This window comes from Alexandromys fortis, unplaced genomic scaffold (assembly GCF_014885135.2).
Source record: "Alexandromys fortis isolate MF-2015 unplaced genomic scaffold, M_Fortis_MF-2015_v1.1 scaffold_107, whole genome shotgun sequence".
Classification (NCBI taxonomy): domain Eukaryota; kingdom Metazoa; phylum Chordata; class Mammalia; order Rodentia; family Cricetidae; genus Alexandromys; species Alexandromys fortis.
The window spans coordinates 4224240-4230477 of NW_026067987.1; the positions used below are offsets into that span (position 1 = coordinate 4224240).

The 6238-nt window shown below is 40.0% G+C and overlaps 1 long non-coding RNA gene across 2 annotated transcripts in view; it reads left to right on the plus strand.

The window, feature by feature from the left end:
• LOC126511969 (uncharacterized) overlaps positions 1–6033 on the plus strand; it is a 59747-nt gene extending 53714 nt beyond the window's left edge. For both annotated transcript variants that reach the window (XR_007594842.1, XR_007594841.1), the window contains exons 3-5: positions 2875–3027; positions 4352–4506; positions 5658–6033. This is a non-coding gene — a long non-coding RNA (uncharacterized lncRNA). The remainder of the gene's footprint in view (positions 1–2874; positions 3028–4351; positions 4507–5657) is intronic.
• Positions 6034–6238: the final 205 nt, after the last annotated feature.

The window sequence follows — 6238 nt, forward strand, 5'->3', positions numbered from 1 at the left end:
TCTCGCACCTGGACTAGCCCATTTCTAATAATGTGTGTAAGCACCCCAAGGTGCGCTTACCGGGAAGATTCTAGCCTACGTCCATCCTGGGTCGGAGCTGCCTGGGAGAGCAGAACCTGGCGTCTCTGCTCCAGAGAGCAGAGCTGTCGAGTCTGAGCTCACTTCCTCTTCCTCCCAGCATCCTGTTCTGTTTACTCCTCCCACCTATGTTTTAACCTATCAGGGCCAAGGAGTTTCTTTATTGCTTAACCAATGAAATCAACAGATTGATATATGACACTCCCACATCACTTCCTTCCTTCCTTCCTTCCTTCCTTCCTTCCTTCCTCTTCCTTCCTTCCTTTTCCCCTGATATTTTTCCTCAGGCACTAGCCTGAACTGAACAAGAAAACTCCTTCCATCCCTCACCATCCATCAACTGCCTATAGTTTCTCAGAATGGGGTGGGATATCACGAGCCTTTCCCCCATCCGTGTTGGGTGGTACTTGTGCAAGGCTTGTGCCTGTCCTAGACACTGTGAGTTCATGTGCAGCACATGGATTTCAGAGACATACTTCAGCCCATAATGCTATCCAATCAGTATTTTCCACAAAAGGCGAGGAAAGAAGGAAGTCTAGCAGGTGACATTTGCATTTTTATTAGTTCTTTGAGAGTTGAGGGTTTGTACAGTGTATTTTGATTTTACCCCCAACTCTTCTTAGATCCACCCCTACTTCTCTCCCCACCTAACTTTGTATCCTTTTTAAAAAACCCTTCAAGCCCAATGTGTGCTGCTCAAATATCCTTGGATATCTGGTCTTCAACTGGAACATGGTAACTTATCAGGGACCACACCCTTAGAAAAAAGTTTCTGTCTCTCCTGGCTGCTAATCATTGCCATTTTTCTCCACAGCTAGGGGTGGGTGGTATTGTGTGTCCATCTTCCCCCTCCAGGCTGGGATTTGGTCTGGCTTGAGCTTGCACAGATCTTGTGTGTGCTGTCACAGTTTCTGTGAGATCATGTGTGCAGTTGCTCTGCTGTATCCAGAAGATAATGCTTCCTTGTCGCTGTCCTCCACCCCTGGCTCTTCCACTCTTCTCGCCTTCTCTTCCACAGTGATACCTGAGCTGTGGGGGTGGGGTGGTGATTATGGTGGTGGTGCAGTCTTTACCCTGTTGATGCTGTGTATCCAAACGCCGTTTGGTTTGGGTTGAGTGATGTTTTTACCTAGGAAGATGAATGAGGATGCTTCAAATTTCCTTTCCTTACCGAAATAGTTTGTGCATATATCCAAGGATGACAAAATAGCTACCCTACATTCTACCCGGCAGGTATCTATTAGGATGAAATGAAGTGAAGGATGTTGCTGAATTTTGAAAAATCTATAATGCATGGTATTTCTAAATGTTTGTGTTCTTTGTTCTCCAATTGGATGATATTTGAAACCTGCCTTGAGAGTTTTGAATTTATGGAGACTCTGTGACCATTCACTGAGGTTCTGACTCAGTGTGGCTGGACCTAGGGAATAATTTTTTAAGTGCTCTCCAGAAAATTTTGATTGTTTGCCAAGCTTGGAATTACTGGTCTTGGACAATTTCTCCTTCTAGAGTAAGCATATTCAAGAATGTATATTTAACTAAACATTATATAATGTTATTATAATAACAACTCATGTTAAAGGGAAAATATTGATCAGTGGTTCTAATAATGGCACTATCAGGTATTTTTAGGACAAAGATTTCATGATTATTTTAAGGGTTCCAGGATGAGGTTGGATGGATGTTCTTGGATTTGAATCATGATATATATTATACATATAATAGATACATGTGCATATATAGTATAATGCTTAGATAGGCAACTAGTAAGTACTAATTGGAGGAAGTAACTTTTCCAAGTCCAGTTTCATTACAAGTGAGATGAGGATAATAATGCCTACACTGCAGGAGTTTGGAAGACTAATTTGGATAGCTAATGCAAATTAGAATTAGAAAAAAAAAACAACTTTCATTAATGATCTTTTCCTCCCTCAAAGTCCCTCAAGGTGAATAAGTGTGTTGAATGCTCAGCCCTGAATAAGTCATTGATCCTCAGTGAACGCTTCAGAAGAGACCAGAGAGAACATAAGTGCTGTGAGAAAGGGAGGAAGGTGTGAAATGTCTTTAAGGACTGACAGAACCATAGAAATCATGAACTCACAATAGCTGCTTTTGCATACACAGCTGTGGGAAGAGGCCCGCAGCTCCTACAACAACATAGCTCAATAAAAACAATTTAAAAAAGAAAAGTGTGTAGGAAGGAGGGGAGGTTTAGCAGGGAGATAAGAGGGACAAGCTTGGAAATAGCTGGAATGCATTGCATATTTACATGAAATTGTTAAAGAACAACTTTAATTGATAAAAAAGATAATTTTCTTTTATCCTATTACTTTAATATATTTAAGTCATAATCTTTTAGTTTTCAGAAATGGAGAACAGTTAAAATTCATTAATTATAACTGCACATTGTTTTTGCATTTTCTTTCATCCTTTTTGATTAATATCTCCTGTGTTCCAAGGTTTAAGTATGTAATTATGATTCCTGAATGTTTGCAAAGTACACCAGGTACCCATACTGCTATATCAATCTTGTGGAAAAGTGAGAATGTTGGCAGTAAGTCTTGAATTCTGAAGAAGCGGTGAGCTAAGAAAAATCTAGTGTGACAAATGATCCATTAATGGTGGAGGTCTGAGTACATGCTGCAGGGCAGGACAAAACCGAAGGCACTGGGCCGGAGAGTAGTTAAGCATTAAGCTTAGAGCACGGTGTAGAAGGTCCATGCTAATGCACATTGTGTAGTTAACTTTTTTCTAATCATACACGGTCCATGGTAGCTTTTCACTTTCTGTTCCCAGATAAGTACAAAGAGATAACATTTATAAAGGAACTGATAAGTGGAAGGAAGAAAGGGGAAAAATGGAAGAAGGAAATAATTTAAAAATTCCAAGAGACTCTCCAAACAGTGCAGGCTATTGTCATTGCTTGTGGTTGCTTCCCCAAACTTGAAGGTAAGACACCATTGTAGAAGAGATCTCCCAGCATTTCTGTGAAATGTTTTAAGTAAATGTTTACTTTTTAATGAGTCACTATTATTAATGGATGCCGGTCTTCCCTCCGTAAGTCTTCATGTTACTGGTCTCCCAGCAATGCCCTTGCTACAGTGCATTTTTCTCAAATGTAGAAAGAAAACAGTGAAGAATATAGAAATCATAAAGTTTATTTGCATCTAATTGGGTCTTAGAGACAAAATTATCAATCTTTTAATTACAAAATCTATTTTCTTTCCAAATTGAGACAGGTGTGTTTTGAGATACCTAATCAGAAAGTCTAAGACTATTTTTGATTTCAGCTTCTTTATATGCCAGTTGGTAGCAGATGTTAGCACCTGCTTTTGGTTCCAGATCTCTCCAGATTTTCTTGCCTCATGTGGGATTCTACATTCTTGCATACACCCACACTAAAACTCTTTCACTAATGATCACAATTAAAAATTTAGGTAGAAAAATTCAAATACTATAAAACCTTCACAGTTTTAAATTGTATAGTTCTTATGCATAGTTCCAGAATTGGCATTCCATCGTTGCTAGGTGCTCAGCTCTAAACATGACAGGACATCTTTGTCAACCCTTCCCAGGCTCAGGGAACATTAGGGGGTGGGGGGTGGGAGAGAGAGAGAGAGAGAGAGAGAGAGAGAGAGAGAGAGAGAGAGAGGAAAGGCTGAAGGAATGAAAGATAGGAAGTAGCGTCATGAAGCATGCCTTCTGCTATGACATAGCTGTTGCACCAATGACTTCATAGCAGCTTAGGCTACCTGCTCAAGACCTGTACACCATTGTGCCAAATCATACACCATCAAAGATATATAAGACCCCACCCCTCCTTCTGGAACTGTAAGCTATTAATGATTGCCTGGTAAGGAGAAGTTATTTTCCTCCATGGTCTAGCCATCACCATTCTCATTAAATGTTGTGAGACATACACACACACACACACTAACAAAAACACACACACATACACACATACATACATATACACAAATACACACACATACACAAACATATACATATACACACACACATAAGAGGTAGACTTTGGGAAGAAAAGGGGAGTCTGTGGGAAAGAAAGAGGATAAGAAGGATAATGGGGGATATGATTAGAACACATTTGTGCATGTGTGTGTGAAAAGAATCAAGTTGAAATGATGCTTCATTGTTCTTACCTCAAATCCATCATAATAAATATGGGAGTTCCATGCTAATGCACATTGACTGTGTAGTTAACTTTTTTCTTACCATACACAGTCCATGGTAGCTTTTCACTTTCTGTTCCCAGATAAGTACAAAGAGATAACATTTATAAAGGAACTGATAAGCAGAAGGAAGAAAGGTGAAAATGAAAGAAGAAGGAAATAATTTAAAAATTCCAAGAGACTCTCCAAACAATGTAGGCTATTGGCATTGCTTGTGGTTGCTTCCCCAAACTTGAAGGTAAGACACCATTGCTAAGGATATAACACACTTCTGACAAAGGACTTGAAAGAATTGAGCTGAAATTGACCTGGAAACCTGCTGGAGGACCAGCTAGCATAGTATTTATTGCAAGACGCTACACAAGGTACCAAAGAAAAAAAGCAATCAGTAGCCCTACCCGGCTGTAAAAACTACAAACCACAACACACTTGAAAAGATATCCCAGTAGTGCAACAGTGGCTTTTGTGTCTTTGTGATAACCAATAACTGTCTAATTGAGCTTAAGACCCAGACAATAGGAGGAAATGCTTGCCTATCCAACCACCCATGGTGGGTGAGGTGGTTGGGAGGAGGGGTGAGCCTCTTACTGCCACTTTCCTGAACCACTATAATCTCTAACTATATTCCAAATTCTTAGCCGTATACCTATAGGTAAATATAGTTCTCACTTCTCATCAAATATTTTTTGGTAGATGAAGGTAATTATAGAGATCCATAACTGTTCAAAATACAGAGAAATAATAAGTGACCATGGGGTACCGAGTCCCAGTTGACACATCTACACTGCAACTCTTGCGCCCAAGGCTCTGAGAAAATTGGAGAAGATGGGATGGGATGAGGGTAAGAGCCAGCGGACCAGACACTTGCTGCAAGATAGTATCTTCTAAATGTGACAGAGAAGCTGTGCTCATAACATATCAACAGTATGGTTTCATAAACAAGACCTGTGTAATGACAGCACCAGCTGATATGCCACTGTAGTTGGGGAAACTTCACAAGGCATCGCCCTTAGATCAAGAGCCACAGGCAACCAAAGGCCACTAGGAGAAGAATCTGTTTTCCCCAGAGGTGAACCTCTTGGTAAGTTATTTTGAACCTAATTGACCTTCCCTCCACACATGTACACAAAAGCACCTCTAAATAGACTCAATAGTTTGTATGTATGTGCATGTACATACATATACATACATGTGCATATATGTGAAACAATAATTGTAGAAGAGGCAGTGAATTTGAAAAAGAATAGGAAGGGAGACCTGGGCGGAGTTGGAGGGGAAAGAGAAGGATAGAAATGACATAAATACAGTACTCATGTACAAAATTCTCAAAAAAATAAATTCTTTTAAAACTAAATTCAAACTAAAGAGAAATGGTCCTATTGTTTCTAGGCAGGAAGCTTTATGATGTGACTGAGGTTGTTTTTTAATCCACTCTGGAAATCCACAGGGCACGATAAACAGCTCTCTAGACATGCTGAGGATTAAGGAGCAGGCTGTGAAGACAGAATCCGGAGAAGACCCGTATTAGCTGATGGCTGTGTTCGAGATTGAGATCGTCAGACCTGGGGTAACAATGAATGGAGGCTGGATGTGAGAGAAAATAATCATCAATGTACATACTCACACATGTCATTCGGAATAGCTGTGATGTTCACCACGGCCTTCCAAAGAAAATAAAAGAAAGAAGAAAGAAAAGTTGATCATTGAAGTTCTTAATCATTCAAGGTAAAGCAAGTGGTCTCATTTGTATGTAGACAGGAAGGACTCAGAGACTCTTCTCAGAGAGCAAAATGAAAACCAGCCTTTAGCAAAATCAGCGTGGCACAGGGGAACCTGAGCATGCCATGAAATACAGTAATGGCCATTGTACTCACAACCTGAATGACAGAAGCAGAGAGTTTATGGAGACCAGACTCAGAATTTTGGAAATGAGGAAGGTGAGACCCTTGCCTTGATACAGTTTGTCTTGT